The 18392-nt window shown below is 41.3% G+C and overlaps 1 protein-coding gene across 1 annotated transcript in view; it reads right to left on the bottom strand.

Moving 5' to 3' along the window:
- The window catches only part of disp1 (dispatched homolog 1 (Drosophila)), a 91353-nt gene that overhangs the window by 55135 nt on the left and 17826 nt on the right, over positions 1 to 18392 (bottom strand). Inside the window, 1 exon segment of the mRNA XM_054618872.1 lies at positions 6639 to 6716. The gene's annotated coding sequence lies outside the window, so the exon portion shown is untranslated.

Raw genomic sequence — 18392 nt, 5'->3', positions numbered from 1 at the left:
TGAATTATACATGAGACTGGTAAAAATACAAACTGTGGATCTATGAGACTAGAAGACCGATACTACGCCAAATAGAGACCCTGTTAGGGTTTTACTATCAGTGTGACCTCAGGTGGTTTGTCAGTTACTCTTTCACAGACATTTCCTCCAAGACATTTGCTCTACTGTCATATATGACGAAGCAAATAATTAAATGTGCACATTTTAAAAGCTGGAACAAGTGAACATGAGCCTTTATGCTTGAAAAAATGCCTGAAAATATTACTCAGTTAACACAAAGGTTTCCAAATCCTCGAATGCTGATGGATTCATTGTTTTAACTCTCATCTTTTACCCCTCAATTCAGATTTTTTTTAATTGTACGTCTGGGTATTTAACCTCACTGCAAGTATTGCAATGTAACGTCAACTATTAAATGTTGGATTAGAATGTTTGATGAGATTCTTTGGCTTGTTAACTTCTTTTTGACCAGATATCCTGAACTCTTAATATAAAGAAAATCTTCTAACAGGGTTGCATTGGACAGGTGGTCACATCTTGGTCGATGAAAAGAAGGTTGCACGGCAGTGTTTTTGAGCTAAATGCTAACGACAGCACGTTAAAATGCTACAAATGACAACATTTGCGGTCAGGGTGATGAACTAAGTCAGTATGATTAATCATCTTGAGACCATGAATGACAACATTTCATGTGAATCCATGTAATAGATGCTAAGATAGTAAAGAAACAAAAAAGAGAGTCTGCTATAATGTGGATTATATAATCATTATTGTGCAGATTAACAATTTGGCTGGACACTCAATCTGTAATGAGTCCAATATCCAAGAACACAATGATTAGGTGAGCATCTGTAATGGAGACGCTGATGATTCCATCCGCTTTATTAAACTTCCATTCAATGAGCATACTGTATATTTTTCCCTATAACCTCTGAAGTCAAACCACATGGATTGATTTTTTATTTTTTATTATACAACATGCAGGAAGTGCTCAGATATGCTTGTAATATTGTAACAGTTATCAGAGTTTGTGATTGGGAAAAACTTAGCCATGGTCAGCCCTCCACTGCCCAGACCCAAACTGTGCTCCATTATTTTTCACATTTGAAGGCTCGACGTTGACGAGGCAGAAATATGCTTATTTTGGCATTTATTATATCAGCTAAATAAGGTGTTGACCTCATGCTGCCTTGTCTATTTTTTATTTACTTTAGGTGTAAACGCAATTATATTCGTTCGACAGTATTTTAGAATATACTCCAACTGCCAGAAGGGTAGACAAAGGTCAGCACAGAGAGAGAGAAAAATATTAACTATTAGTGAATCTAGAGAGTGAATTAAATCAACTTGTCTGACTGTCTGTCTGCTAGATGGATAGCTAGTTGATTAGCTTTCTAGCTATTGCCGAGATTGCTGGATCTTGATTTAATTTGACACCTGCTTTTTGTACATGTATCCCCTTTATCCTAACAGCTCCAAAGATGTCTATTTGGAACCGTAATATTCTAAATAGGCTTTATTTGGAAAAACTGATCACATTTTGGGGCATCTAAATGGTTCCATTTTTTGAATTTACTAACAGCTTTCTTGAAGCTTAAAAACGTAAAGGACGATAAAGATGGCGACACTAAGCAAAGTAATCTCACTTCTGCTCCAAAACATAAGCGACACGATGCGGGAGACATCATCAATGCAAAGAATAAGATGAATTGGCCATAGATTCACTGACATAATTGGGAAAATATGTTGGCTAATAGTTCTTATATGCTTACAATCAATTTAAACAAGTTCCAAATATTTGGAAAACCAAGTCTGAAATTTAGAAAAGCATCTGTAATTTATCACAAAGCTGGACTCTATTCATGATACACAAAATGTTTCAACAATGACGGTTATTCATCACATTTACTGTCCCTTGATATTAATATGTGGTTTCGGTACACCGAGGAAGGTTGATCATAAATCTAATTATGGACACACTTCAAGTAAAATCATATTCCGGCTGGAGAGCCGCCTCCAACTGAGCTTGTGCACTGAGGTCATTTCACTACACCTGTGTCTTGTTAGGTCGAGGAGCGGCGTTTTCCCTCACGCATCCCTATCACATCAAGAAAAGCAACAGATTATTAGAAATCAACAAATCATAAACTTTAATGAAGACATCATAGAGCCGTCGCAGCTGACGCTTCTAATGAGGCGAGAAAAAAAACAAAGAAAGATGTGCGATTGTCTGCCAACATGAGGTTGTTGGACATGAAACGGCTGCCGGAGGCGACTTCAGACAGACGCACTGTAGTAGAGATAAACATCTCAGAAAGCCACTCATTAGGCTAATAAAGCCCGGTGGATAACCTGAGGCCTTGGATGACGGAGCAGCACTCATTTACAACTCTCCACGATCAAAGTTAAGAGGGTGTGTGTGTGTGTGTGTGTGTGTGTGAGGGTGTGTGTGTGTGTGTGTGTGTGTGTGTGTGTGTGTGTGTGTGTGTGTGTGTGTGTGTGTGTGTGTGTGCCATGAGCTGGCTGCCAGGCACAGCTCAACTGTACAATCTGCCTAGTAATCAGGGGTTCCCATGCAGTAGACAGTCAACACAGCTGCTAGAGGAGAGCAGGGAGGGAGGATCACTCTGCTGGTTACTGGCAGACTTGTTTGAGTCCATGAGCTAAGGAACACTGGGATCAATCACAAAATCCTTCATGAATGCTTTTGTTCTGTTTTTATTTCACTCTCGCCACCTTCTTTTGGTTTTTCACTCAGTAGTTTGGCATGTGTTGTGTCTATTTGCTCAGTCCGTTGTTCCACTATTGAACGAATCCATCTGAGAATGATTGTTTGAACGAGTTCGTAAAAAATAAATTCAAGCCACTTTATCAGTCACAATCAGGGGAAAACTGATAACATCAGCTTAAAATCAACGTTTGGATTGTTTTATCTTTTTAATGGGATAATGCTAGACTGGGCTTTTCATTTGATTTTTTGGTTGTTGTTTATTTAACATAAAACTTAACACTCACGTAAAGCGGGAGTTTGAGTTTGGTGGGGGTTGTGTTGCTTCAGTTATCAAGTGATAAATTAAATACAATTCTGGAAATCCAGTGTGAGTAACCATCCATGAGTTTTGGGGCTCATCACATGCCAGAACACTGCACACTGTCTCAGTTCAAATGTAGTTTTAAACCAGCAAGACTCACCCTTTAAAGTTAAAGTTAAAATTATTTTAACATCCTGATAGCTATCATGAGTCAAATGCTCTGATAAAGTGTAATGATTGGACGGGCTGCCTGCATGTCTACCTACATCAGCATATTCTGCATGCTCACTTGTTGCTCGTTAATGAAGTATTTCACAAGCTGCTATCTGATAGCTGTGAGTACTAATAACCATGTTCATTGTTTACATTCACAATTATGATTTTGGGGGAGTGGCTTTAGGGGGGCCTAAAGGGACGGGCTGTCAGTGTTGCTGACTTAAAAATCTAGCGAACTCTTGCTTGTTTCTCAAGATTACCAACCCTAGCTTTAATGTTAGTTCAGTAGAGAGTCAATAGCATCAAAGTGTTTTGGGTGAGGGACCTACTGTAAAAACATTTTAAACTCAAATAAAACTAATCAAAGATTTCACTCTTACTGTAATGCATTGTAGCCAACACTCAGCATTGACGATACACAAAAAAATAGCAACCAAAAAAAAGGAATGGCTGGTCACGGACACATGAGGAGCATTTAACCTTGCTTTGAGTTTAGTTAATAATTCAACTAATGGTAGAATTTTTTGATCACATTTATTTTTTAGCTCTTGTGACAACTACCTCAAATTACTTCCCTGTTACAACCGCCACTTTATTCCCTGTAATTTTGGTCTACTTGATTATGACCACAATTTCCTGTAGGAAATGATGACAGTCGAAGGGGAGAACACATGCAGAGGAAAAGTTGTTTGAAAATGTACGAAGAGTTGTAACACAGCCCCAAAAAAATATAATAATTAACCATTATTATTTGCAGATTTTTGTCTTTATGACCTGGCTTAAACGGAGTTGGCCCCAGACTGAGGTCAGTGTTAAACTTCCTCCGGGTCTCCAGAACGCTTTTCAAAAAGGTTGTGAAGTCCATTAAAAAGGGAGAGTCCAAAGAGAAGCCGGGCAGCGCTGAAGGCTCGCAGCCCAGCAGAATCAACAACAGACGCTGTCCGTGTTACAAAGCAGCCACAGCTGCTCCTTTCTAGCTGTTCTCCAAACGCACCCATGATTACACACACACACACACACACACACACACACACACACACACACACACACACACACACACACACACACACACACACACACACACACACACACACACACACACACACACACACACACACACACACACACACACATTATAAATGAAAGCAGGCACGCACACATTAAGACTTTACACGTGCACGCATGACAAGGTGCAGAAACGGAAACAAAACCACAAACATAAACTGAATGCATCTATTCTATGCTTAGCTGCACACACACACGTACACACACACACACGTACACACACACACACACACACACACACACCGGTGTGCATGTTTTCCCTGCATGTTAACATGACAAGGCAGCCAATGTGTAGGAATGAGGAGGGAGGACAGACTGGCGTCCAACTGGAACCCACTGAGGCTCTGAACAGAGAGAGTTGTTGAGCTGACTGACGCGGCCCCGAAAGCCTTTCAGCAGGTCAGGTCACAGCGAACCGGAGAGACAGACTGAGTGAGTGCGAGAGAGAAATGTGTGTGTGTGTGTGTGTGTGTGTGTGTGTATGCCAGGCTGCACCGCTGCTTTTAGAGTTCAGATTTATTCTCCAACATGAAGTCATGTGTTGGGAGGTGGCGAACGCAGCTCGCCCTGGACTGTTGATACTATTTGTCTTGGTGGGTAAAATTTGAGAAACAGTCGCACACCTTCACATCATCCAACAAGCGTGCTATGAGTCTAAAACAACCCAATCATTGACCCCAGATTAGCGTGTAAACGTCCCAAAACGTTGGCTGCGAGATAGATGCATGTTTTACGAGCTTGGAGCTCCTTCTTCCTGGAATATGAAGCCATCGTAGAGGTGTGCGAGGTCACTGGGAGCTGCGAGCCCTGTGTAAACACCTTTACCCTCGCTCACTGACCCAGTTGTAGCGAGCTGGAGAACAAACATCTTCACCTTTTACCGGAGGCTTGTCTGGACTCGCCAGACAGAGGCGCGGGGGAGGGAGGGAGGGAGGACGAGGGACGGCTGCTTCACTGCACGGTTCCTAACTCCCCCTTACATGTTTTCCTTATTAGGCTGCTTGTGATCAAGGGCCTCTGATTAAGGCACAGTGACCTCAGTCCCATTAGTTATTCGGTACAGTGCAGAGCCAAGGGGGAGGATTTATGTTGGCTTCGTCATTAATGCTCTACAGAGACCAAAATCACGATCTGATGAGTGTGTCTGGGGGGTGGGGGGGCTTGATAACACTTTCTATGACACCCATGTCTATAATGCATTATAAACACACTCATAAACGCACTGTATAATTATAGTTAGAAGCTCTCTTAGATATTCATAATGCTTTATTACAATAATCATAACTCATGAAGCATTTTGTAATGATTATAATGTCAAGAATCAGAATAAATAAACATTTTTGCAAGAATAATAGTGTATTGCAATTCCTAGTGGTAATAAATGATAACCCTGTTATCATGCATTATAATCACTATTCTCATGCGTTATAATCACTATTCTCATGCATTATAATCACTATTCTCATGCGTTATAATCACTATTCTCATGCATTATAATCACTATTCTCATGCGTTATAATCACTATTCTCATGCATTATAATCACTATTCTCATGAGTTATATTCTCATGCGTTATAATCACTATTCTCATGCATTATAATCACTATTCTCATGCGTTATAATCACTATTCTCATGCGTTATAATCACTATTCTCATGCGTTATAATATGATTATAAGTTACTCAAAGTGCTAATTGTTTGATTTAAGGAAAGCGAGCTGTTGTTGCAGAGATTTGAGAATACTTTTTTACTTAACTTAAAGCAAACAATGAGCACTTAAAGTAACTTATAATCACATAATGATGCATTTTAACAGTGATTATTATGAGTTATAAAAAAGATTATAATGTATGTCGGAAATTATAAATCACTTTGATCCTTGCAAAACAAAGTCAGTTAGGTAGCTGCAATTCTGAAGTATAATGATACCTGATTTTATAATTCATTATCGCTATAAATCATCATGTATATTTTAAAGGGTTATTATTATATAGTGCAATTTGCCGATTATAACACATTATAAGCATTTTTTTAATGCATTATAGTCATAGGCGTCATAGAAAGTGTTGCTAGAATCTCATAGTAAAATCTAATATTTAACAAATTAGAGGCCCTCATTAAACCTGGAGTTACACCTTTATGATGACAATGTAATCTACTGCTAAGGTCAAAGGATGGGTCACAAAAAGCAGTCGTCAATGCCCAGTAGCTCAATGCAAGTGTCAATCATGACTATATGCATGATGTAAATTATGTTATATTTAAAGAGGAGAACACACAGTAATGTGTGTGTGAGAAAAGTGTAGACCCAGTGTCATGTCTTACCTGTAGGATGAAAAAGGACCATGCTCTGCATCTGTTCATGCGTTCAGACTGTCAAACTCCTCACAGAGACACATTCATCTAGAAAGAGACACAAAGTTTTTCAGGATATGTAATAACCACAATAAGGACCAAGACTGGACTGGGAAAAAAATGATTCCGCTGGAGTTAAGGATCAGCAGCACTGTAGCAAGAATGTAGAAAATAAGACTTCAATGATGCATTTGTACCTTTTTAGGACAAAATATTTATTGCTCATTTTGAATGAATATCCTTTTGGAAACAAGCCATTCAAAGCTTTCCAGCTCCATACAGTAGCCTGCAAAACAAGTGATGGAAGAGGAAAATAAAGCAGGGTATGCTTAAGGGCGGGGCTACCTTGTGATTGACAAGCAGGGTTGTCCAGTCTGGGAGTTGTATTTGTTTTTGTCTTAAAACTTTAACCCTTTCAGTGTGTCTTCAGTTCACCGAACTTAACTGTAACATTTTGGTCGACTAAAAAAAAATATCTTCAGCATACGGTTTTACTTAGCTTTAGGGCTTAGCAGTATATAGATATTATATCGATATCGTGATATTAGACTAGAGATTGCTTTAGATTTTGTAATATCGTAATATGGCATAAGAGTTCTGTTTACTGGTTTTAAAGGTGGCATTACAGTAAAAGGATTACAGACTTACTAGACTATTCTAGCTGTTCTATAATTTTCCTTCATCCTTTTATTCATTACATCACCATTTCTAATTCTTGTTTATTAAAAGTCTCATTGTGTTAACATTTGGTGAAAGCACCAATGGTCAACCATACAGTATCTTTGCAATATCGATATTGTGGTATTTGGTCAAAATGATTGCGACATTTGTTTTTCTCCGTATCACCTAGGCTTACTTAGCTCCACCCCCTCGTGCTACTTCTGATTGTGTAAAAACATAAGATGCGACAGCCAAAGTGCCAAACTCAAGGGTTCAAAACAGACTGACCCTCCATCTGAAAGGTCACACCACTGCTGGGTCCCCTCAGTCCGTTAATAAGGTCTGAGGAGGTCACTGAATGGTGACGCTTACACACAGACAACACTGACAGTGTTCTGCACTTGCAGGAGAGGCTATGAAGAGGATGAAAGAGAGGTGAGAGACCTAGGGGACTTTATCCCCCTGCTTGTGACGCCAGTCCAGGAAGGTACAAGTAGCCTAATAACAAGGTTATGATACGTCCTTGGTTATGTCAAATGGCTCCACAGAACAGAAGGCCATTCAAACCCAACATATGGTCCACATCACCAATTACCAAGGTGTGCGTCGATAGGGCGAAGATGAAGAGAGTGGTAGCCACAGAGGGAGTTTAAATATGGACAGATGAGGAGAGGAGGGACTTTAAGCCAATTTAGAGTAACGACCCCGGGTCACAGGGACCTAGTTCACCCAACAACAATGGCTCAAATTTCTCCCCCAGCCTCTTTGTCTGAAACACAGGGAAGTGTTGACAACTAAATATTTCAAACTAGAAAAATAAAAGCACTTACACATGCTATCGAGAGCCTTTCGAGGAAAAATTGCTCAAGTCCTCACGTTTGTCTGTTGGCATACAAAACGGCAAGAATGTAATGTTGAACTAAAATGACTTTTTAAATCAAGAACATGTTTTTTTATGACTTTAAGTAAGATGCATACCGGATGAATCCCGGGGAGCATTACGACAGCTGTTGCAACTTGTGACTGTATTAGGGTATATTTAACAACGGAAGCACTGTCATTTCTTCTATGTTTTTATAAGAAGCTGTACAGTCATTGAAATTAACCCCTTTGAGTTAAAAGGGATCTCTAGCATAGCATCTGAGCCTGAAACTGAGGATGTGCTTGGAAAGTTGGGCTCATGACCCTGAAGGAAGCGATGGACTTGGATACCAAAATATGCCGGACCGAGGAAGTCTGAATTTGTATGACAAGTCATCAAAAATGTTTCTGACTACACAAACTAACAATGAAGATGATCCTCGCCTAATGAAAAGCTAAACAAACATCCCTATCTTTAAAAGGAAGGAATGGTTTCTTACAAGAAAAGAAAACACCAGCATGATGGGGAGAGTGATGTAGTGCTGCCTGTAGTGGAGGACGGTAACAAGCAGGGAGTGTTAGGTTTGAAGATGAGGAGGAGGTTATAAAAGAGGGATAAACAGATTAAAGCCAAATAAGATAAGAACTATGGAAGGAAAACTAAAACAAAAAATGCTTATACGGTTCAGAATAACAGAAAAGCCTAATATGGATTCTGTCCTTTGTCATCATCCCTCCACCTCCTTCAGTGTTGCTTACTACAAACACATGGCATCAGTGTGTTTGAGTGGAAAGGCCCAGGCCTCCATGCTGGGTTGGTCCCAGGAAGACCCCGATTGACCCTCATTAATACGCATACAACCATCTCTCAGACAATTCCCATCTACCCCAGGTCACTGGTGAGCCCATGGCTAAGCATGTGCGCACCAATTAATCCAATGGCTCGAGTCACAGTCCGCTCTCATTTCCAAAAGAGTCAATCAAAAGCTGGGAATTCGAGTCCGGAGTTCTCCCTCCAATAACGAAGCCCCCCCCTTCAAAACGTGTGGTGTAAAAAAGCAAAGACTTTGAAACTCCTTTTGTTTCCCAATAACGGGCTAAAAAGGAACCATTCCCCCCCAAATTCCTACCTTTCCACAATTCTGAAAAAGTTCCCCTTTGAGCCTGTGAGGACGCAAACAATCTGTTGATTCAGTGGCGGAATCCTTTCCCCCCCCTAAGCCGCTATTTGCTTTAGCGGCGATGACACAAGGAGAGGAATTTGAGCAATGCCTGTGTATCGTAGACTCATTTCCTCAGAGGGAGAGCCATCTCCAGACAGACAAGACACAGCGTTGAGGTCTGGTTGAGCCCTACGCCTCTGGCTCCGGGGCGGCCAGCGTCCTGTTATACTCTGCTGTTTCCATGTCAGTCCTAGACTCAAGTATTCTAACTGCTTATTCATGACAAGAGGCAAACGTGTAACGGCATGAAGCGTTTATACACATTCAATCAGTCACGGAACTATATTTTCCAACGACCTCATAGTGCTCGCGGATGAAAGGCCGTCACTCATCGCTTGTTTGTTTTGTCTGAATGATGAGAGGCAGCCGATCGCTGGCTATAGAGACGATAAATTCATTTCCCAACAACCTTTGAGTGCTCCCTGATCCCTGCTCTTTTTTTATCTTTTCCAAAGATCATTTTATGTTGTACTTCAGAGGAGCAACTGATTCTGGGATTCCAAAAGGGCTTACCGCCTCATTCTGCACAAATGGAAGTCTCTCCCAATTTGTAAGGGATCAAAGTGGCCTCGGAACTGTGCTGCTTTCAAGAAGCGTGAAAAGCCAGAGTTCGCTCTCTCTTACTAAGATCAAGACAAACTCAAGCAACTTTGCTCGTTCAACGCCAAGAACTATTGTGTCACTTCACCATTGTGTGCTCGTTCTTCCTCTCTCTCTCTCTTTGGCCATCACTGATATGTTCCCCTGCTAGGTCAATGATGTGTCATACTAGTAAAATACTGTGTGCAGTTAAAAGAGCATTGAAGGATGCCCTTTTTCTCTTGTCAATAATAAGAAGAAAAAAGTAATGGAATGGGCTGTGCAAGTAGATTAGCAATCTTTGTACTTGGTGGATGCCAGCCAAAAAGCTTCTACCCGCTCCTCTCTCCACTTGTGTCTTTTTTTCAGCGGTTTGATTTCATGCCAGATATGTAAATTGCTTCTGAAAGTCACACAGGAGCTCATAGGGGCCATTCGGATTTTAAAAGCCAAGAACAAAAAAAAAAAAAAAGGCCTGTATCGAATGACATAGGGATATCAACACGGTAGATCTCCGGTGATAACAGCAGAGAGAGAGAGAGAGAGAGAGAGAGAGAGAGAGAGAGAGAGAGAGAGAGAGAGAGAGAGAGAGAGAGAGAGAGAGAGAGAGAGAGAGAGTCGCAAATTGCAACAGAAAGGCTAGACGGGCTATGTTAATGTGGACTAAACTAATTAAAAGATCACAGGATGAGGTAGTTGGGGTTAAAAGGGATGAGTGAACTTTAGAATCAAGTCAGCCCTCAGTTTTAATCCCATTACAAACTGTAAAAGCCGCCTGACTGAACCAACCTTCACAGGCTTTTGGAATACTTTAACCAAAGCGTGCACATCCACCCACATCCACACCTGTCGCCTCATTCTCCTGTGGGTGAATTATTCACTGCGATGCTACTAAAAACATCTAACCCAAAGAAAGAGAGGAGCAAGTTGGTAGAAGCAGCTTTTCAGAGACAGGGCTCGACGTTAAACCCTTCAGGCAAGTAGCTTGGATGTTTTACTTGTCGGAATGTAAAATGTAGTCAAAAACTAATAAAAATCAACTAAATTCTAAACGTATTCTTTTACTTGTTATTGCTATCTATTGAGGTTATTTGCATTAAAACAGACAAATGAAATGATTAGGGAATAAAGTATGTTATTTTCATTTAAATAATTGCTTTCATTTAAAAGAATATTTACATTAGAGGTGCTAGGAAGTTAAACAGCTCATAATTCTCTCTCTGATTTCTATGTTATATTGCTGGGGAAACATATACTTCAAACAACTGGGTTTATTCAAAGTTAAGTTTCTTACCAAAATCGGAATTTAACTAGATTACATTAAAACACATGGTCCCATTATAATTTACCTTCCCTAAATATTTTTTTTTACTGAATAGAGCTTGAACGCATCACACTGTTACCCAATGGAACCTCTTTTAACGTTAGTTTTTAGCTCCGTTATTTAGCCAAGCAGGACAGTTGTTTTGACAAACATTTTACAAGATGACATTTGAAGAAATCATGATAATGTTGTATTTGACCTTCACCCAATAAAAATGTCTCCAGTTTGGAGCTTGAACGGACCGTAATGTAGCTCAATGCAACCTCTGTACATTAGCTGTTAGCTCAGTTATAAGCATGACTGTGCTAGGGAGAGACTCTGTACTGTTTGATAAGTGAGTTGTTCTAAGTATTGCTATGCCGTTAGCTCTTTTTCTTAGCCAAGCAGGAGTGTGCTGCCCACTGGCTGCTAACAGCTAACAGCTAATGTTCACTAGCTCTCCTCCTGCCGATTTTAACTGATTTGTTGTTCACATTGTAGCGTTATCAGGGATCTGCGACTAGAAAGCATTAAAGCCAATCTCCCGATTCCATATTTTACTGAATATTGGCCCCTTATATTGATAAGTTATTTTTCACTCATGTCCCATCAGACAACTGAATGAGGCCTTCCACTTGCCCAACCACAGAGTTAACTTGTGTTAATGTCGAGTGACGTGCCATCTGACATCATCAATTAATCAATTATTAACCTGAAAACTATTTGCAAAGTTACCTCTAAAGCTCCTGATAGGAATCATTTTTAGACGGCAGCTTTTTTCTCAACGACCACATAGAATTTCATAAGATGGGAAGGCGACACCTGAGGTAATCAGTCAAGGAGATTAGTCTTTTGTTGATGTTCGATTCTCCAGTGAATTGACAAATGGGCGTCGGAGCGGGCCAGAGCACACGAGGCGGCAGCAGTGCAGCTGTTCCTGTGTGCCTTGGTACCGTCACTGTTTGTGTTCCCAGGAGAGGCGGACAAAGCGCTTCCAGGTCGCCCGCTAACCTGCCCTTCTCATTACCAAAGGTCGTCCCGCTGGAACACAACACTGACCTCTCAAGCCAAAAGGTCACTTAGTGGAGAGAGAGAGAGAGAGAGAGAGAGAGAGAGAGAGAGAGAGAGAGAGAGAGAGAGAGAGAGAGAGAGAGATGGGGAAGAGGAGGAGGGATTAGGAGGAAACAGAGGAGTGGGGAAGGTGAGACTATCCCAGTCAGCCATGACACTGTCAAATCTACACTGTAAAAAATCCTCGTCCATAACATCCCCTGCACTTATATTTTTGGATGCCATACCTGCTTTTGGAAACGTAACACAAACAACGATAACAAGGACATTTCTAAGCGTGTTGCGCCCAACGTGCAGCTACCGAAGCTGAGAGGAGCACTCTGTAGATCCAGAGAGAAGGCTGAAAAACTGTGAATTATCCCTCTAAGGTTCATTGTGAAAGTTTTCTTCTGTCACTATCATATTTCCAGGTTTGGCATTTGGCACAGGCTGGGCTGAAGGCCTATAGATTGCATTGCTCTTTAAGATCACAGCGAGCTCATTAGCTCTGGCCCGCTGTTGCGCTCACTCAACCCAGACCGAAGACGTGACCGGGTGGAAATTCAAACAGAGGGTGGGAAAGGAGGGAGGGGTGCAAAGGGAACCGATACGTTTCCTCGGATAAGGCAGAGCCTAATAATGACTTCCTGTATTTAGCCTGGAAAAGAGGCGCCGTGCATGACGGTGCGAACACGAGTGCTATCCAAGAGTGATGCAGTGCCTTCGATGTGAAGTAATGAGGTTACATATAGTGGACGTGATGGGGTTGGCTGTATGTTTGCCGGGGGGGTTTCAACATCTGGAAATGCCTCTGGAGATTCGGACTATCTCTCAATTGAGCAACAACCCATCCATGCTGCTCCCTCCCTCCCTTGATTGATTGATTGATTGATTGATTCTTCCTCCATCCCTAACCCCTCTCTGTCAGGACCATGTGAAAACTCCCAATTACCAGACAAAGTGCCAACGGTTGAACATGAACTTGGAATATGCAAAAACACAGCAGCCCTTAACAAGGGCCATGTTGAAACGTGATTGAATGCGTCAGCAGGTCATAAAATGTCCCCCCCCTCAACAAGATCAATGTAATTATCAAAGCTTTACGTGGAGGACTTTCCGGACATGGGAGTGACCAGGCAACTGGAGGAGGAGGAGGAGGAGGAGGAGGAGGGTGGTGCTGCCAGCCTTACGCTCACCCAACAGAACCCCCTTTTAACCCAACAAGCGGAGAACAAGCGAGGTCTTCCAGCTGCCTTCCATCAGCAGACGGGGAAAGAGAGAGACAGGACGAAAGTAAAAGGGGGTTCTCTAACACCTGCAGCGGGGTGCCAGCAAACATTCCTCGTTCCTCCGGCCCCTCGTGATGCACTCTATAAATCCTTCTGATTAGCTACAGTAGCGTGCCCGAGTGCCACTTAAATCGAATCCCAAAGGGGGAAGTTGTTGCGACCTCCAAGCTTTGGAATCGTGGTTTAAGGCCTAAGTGATTATCACCAAAACAAGGCTGGTTCTGTTTCTCTAATAAGAGAGGATGCTAGGAGGAAGGGCGATGATGGCCGCGTACGAGATGGAGAAGTGAGCGTGACAGCAGGTTTGCAATTAGAAGCCATTATTTGAAGAATTTGCGAGAAATAACGCGAGAAATTTTCCAAAGATCATTTTATGAGACATAATCCCCCCCCCACGTTATTAAACTATTAAATTCACTTGGACTAATAGTAAGTCCATTATGCCTCAGTATTCTGGGAAGACTTCGAACCAAAACAAGACACAGATGTGCATGTAGGAGTTAAGCCAATGTTTTCATACAGTGAATGTGAAAACCGCATAGTTTTGCGGCGTCTGCTTTTGCTCCAAAATCTAAATAAGCGCAGACACATTTATCATGTTTTCAAAAAGCTTCTCCTCCCGCTGGACAGCGTCTCCAAAAATTGACTGTGAAGACGGGGGAGGGGTGTACACCGGGAATCGGACTCAAAGCCCTGTAAAATCACCCGATGCGCTACACGCCGGGGAAAAATCACATTAACATGAAACTGAAACCACGGTTAGTGGATAAATGAGAATGTGGCTGACCGTGGAGAATTAGGTCCACCAGGTGAAGCAGCAGGCCCGGCTGAGTCTCTGCAGGTCTATAAACCCGCTGTGCTTACGGTAACAGAAGGGATGGCACGGCTCGGGTCCAACCTGACAGAACGCTGTTGACAGCTGACGCAGAACAGACCCAACTGCACCCTCTGACTCATAAGAGAGCAGGATTTCTACATACAATCTGTCAGTGGGGTTACACTCCAACATCAGTAACACTATACTTCTAGACTTTTGTAGAGAATCATTTACAGTAATTATTTTACTAATTCTCTTCCTTTTTCCTGTGGTTTCATTTGGTGATAGATTTCACTGGGCATTTCACTCTGTGTTTTCTACCTCAAAGCACAAACATTGATGGCAGTTCAAATGAGAATGCAATGAGGCGCACACACCCACACCATTTATTCTGTGGAAATCAGCTATCAGGGGCAGTTATGGCAAAGTAAGTCTGTCAGACCACTTATCGGGACCTTTGTGCTCCAATAACGTACTGTAAAGCATCTAAATCTACCCGTGTTGGATGGTTTTTATATATACAAATGATGGTACTTGGGCGGAAGCTAGCGCTTGATTAAGTAATCGTTGTAATCTAACGATTATTCGAGTTATCGGATAAAAAATTAAATAAAAATGTTTTTGCTTTAATATGGAGCAGTGGTAAATAGGAAAAAAGAGAAAACTACTTGGTTTCTTTTTAAGTATAAATTACTTTTTTTGTGCTTCTATTGCATACATTGCATATGTATTTTATATCGCTGTGAAAACATCTCCTTCAAACAACTTGATGTATTCAGGTTTCTCACCAAAACTACATTTTACAAGATTACATTTGAACACATCATTGCTCGCATTGTAATTTATTTTTGCTCAATTCCCCTTTTACTGAATGGAGCGTGAACACATCACAACGTGACTGAATGCAACCTCCATTAAGGTTAGCTGATAGCTCTGTTATTTAGCCGAGCAGGACCGTGCTGCCCATCAGCTGCTAACAGCTAACGTTAACTAGCTCAGCGCAAACCCCGTGCCACAGAGTCCCGCCTCTGCTTCTAATTGTCCCCATTCTGCCTCGGATTGGCTGACCCTGATATTCTTAGTCTTAACCCTAACCAATATGACTCTGCATGCTTGAAAAGTACCTATGTCCTTCAAAATTCTTTCATACAAAAAAATTATCTAAAAGGACTTAATCTATGTGTTAATGTTGATATATCATTATGGATCTTTTAGAAATCCTAAATATTTATATCTGTATCAGCCTCAAATATCAAGTATTGGTTGGTCTACATCTAATATATAGTATTAGGGCTGTATATAACAAAAAGTGGACTGTCAACATGAATACATAGTGTATACCTTGGGAATGATGAAAAGTGAGAATAACTTATCAGTTATGGGCAAGTAGTTTAAAACAACATACGTAACATATAAGTAACTGTGAGAGTACCAGAGAGAAACTAGAGTGTTGATGTGGAGAACAGGGAGACGGGACAGTATGACAGCATCAAACCTTGACCCTAACAAAAAGTATGTGTTCATATACACAAATTACAAGGACAGGAACACAAGGACAGCTACACAATCATGCATTCACACACACAAACACCCACACCCACACCCACACACACACATCTGGAGTCAAACGCTTCGCAGTGAGATGCTCTTGGGTCGGCCTTGACAGCTGAGGACATCCTGTGAGAGGACGCATGTCTGCGCTGGCAGCCAGGGAGGGTCGAGAGTAGAATCCTGACGGGTGATGTAAGACTTGTCAGGAGTCGTGTGCATTCTCCTGCACATGTATGGGCTCTCACTCTTTTAGAGCATAAAGACTCATGCACTAACAGGTCTTGGTTTCTTAAGACCACAGGAAGCAACTAACTGGTCTTTAAGTTAAGTGACACACAAAGCCCTTTTCAAATGGAGAAGGAGAGCAACCTCTGGTGATATTTTTTAATGAAAAAAAGCCTTGTTTTCTACACTCTAAAATCCCAAAATTGACAAAACAAATCATTCAATCAAATCTACAGCCATTTTATGAAAGCTATTTGATGATCCAAACATTTTATATCTGTTTTGTCCTTGCGTATTCAAAAGCTTAAGCACAAAGGAAATTCAAAATTCGGTTTCAAGTAAACGTTTCCATATTTGCTGCAAGGAAAAAAGGAAATAATATCTGTGTTGATAGCCTACATAATTAAATCCACACACCAGTCACATATCTAGTTTAGCTTTCTGGCATTAAAACAGGTCGGAATCTATTCATCAGTTGCGTCAAAGCGCCAGCAGTGAATTATTGAAAGAAAAAAAAGTTTTTTCTCTCTGTTGTTTTGTCTCTTGCTTCTTGACAGGACATGTCTATGCTCTAAAACGTGATACAAGTCTTTTTACTCATTTTTGGCTAAGTGAAATAAGTACATGTTATTTTGTCTCTTGAATGTGGCACATGCCTGCTAGAGCTAAGACAATACACTCTGATGCAGAGATAAACAGGTGATAAAACTAACAGGACTTTTACCGGTAGAATTCATGTGATTGAATAAACATTTATCGTGTATAAATGTGTATAAACATTAATTGTATAAATCTAACTAATGAAGCACATTTGAAGCAGACATAGGCAACTAAAAATAATGGGAATTGAAAGATAATTAAAGACGAAAACTTTAAAATACATCCGATTTGAATAGTTGATAAATTTATTAGCTGAACGACTAAAAATGAAACCGAAGCTCTTTTGATCATCTATTTATCATTATTTATTCATTTTAAAGGCAAAATGGCAAATATTCACTCTCTTTCCAAACATAATTTTTTTTTAACCTTTGTTTTCTTCAAAAATATGAATTGAAGATCTTTTGAACCCGAAAACAAAACAAGATAATCAATTATTTGAGAATAGATTAAGGATAATGCGCTACTTTAAAATGAGCTGTGGAAAGAAAAGAATGTGCAGAAGTGGAAACTGCAATAAAAGAAATGCAGAAAAAAAACTGCAACTTCTACATCCTGACTCTACCCAACACAGTGAAGCAGTGCCAACCACAGAGACCATATAGAGGGGATTGGGGGGGTTGCCAGCACCCCAGCGAGTACCATTAGTAAGTATACCTGAACACAGAAGCCAGGCAGCCAGCCTTGCCAGAGCCCACAGCCCCCCCACCACAGCCCAAGACCGGCCGTGGTCACAGTCAGCCACTGAGAGCCCCGCACTGTTCTGAGAGCTGCTGTGTCCACCAGGAATCCCCAACAAAATGAGCATTCGTGAAACACTGCACTTAAAACAGAGAGCTTTGAAGTACTGCAAATGCAAGCCAAATGCTGCTGTTTTTCAGTCATGTTGACATGGACGGCCATGCATTTGTGTGTGTGTGTGTGTGTGTGTGTGTGTGTGTGTGTGTGTGTGTGTGTGTGTGTGTGTGTGTGTGTGTGTGTGTGTGTGTGTGTGTGTGTGTGTGTGTGTGCGTGTGCGTGTGTGCGTGTGTGTGTGTGCAATGCATACATGTGTGCTGTATGGGACGGTTTGCATGCAGACGTGTTCACATAACTTTTATCAAACTGTCTTGCAGTGTAGTGAACATGGTTTTTGTCCATTTTAATCCACGTGGAAGAAGGGAAACTTGCTGGAAGAGACAGAAAAAAGAGACAGCGAGGCAAAAAAAAAAGAAAAAATCACTAAACCACCACAGTCATTCTGCAAAAACACAACGTCTAAGGTACTTTTCTGAGGAGATGAAGAAGGACGGGGCTAGGGACCGGACGGGATAAGACAAAGATAAGAAGGTGGACAAGAGGGAAGTAGAGAGTGATATCGAGGACAGGAGAAAAAGGAGGGACAAGGAGGGAACGAGGTGGAGAGGGGATGAGCAGACAGAGGGAGAAGGAGGGAGGGATAAAAACTGCTCTACTTGGCAGCAGCTCAACAGTTAGCCTTTAGCATAATTTATGGATGGGCCCAAG

The sequence above is a fragment of the Anoplopoma fimbria genome, chromosome 18 (assembly GCF_027596085.1).
Source record: "Anoplopoma fimbria isolate UVic2021 breed Golden Eagle Sablefish chromosome 18, Afim_UVic_2022, whole genome shotgun sequence".
Classification (NCBI taxonomy): domain Eukaryota; kingdom Metazoa; phylum Chordata; class Actinopteri; order Perciformes; family Anoplopomatidae; genus Anoplopoma; species Anoplopoma fimbria.
The sequence above is the reverse complement of the archived record's forward strand: the minus strand, read 5'-3'. Positions and strand labels throughout refer to the sequence as shown.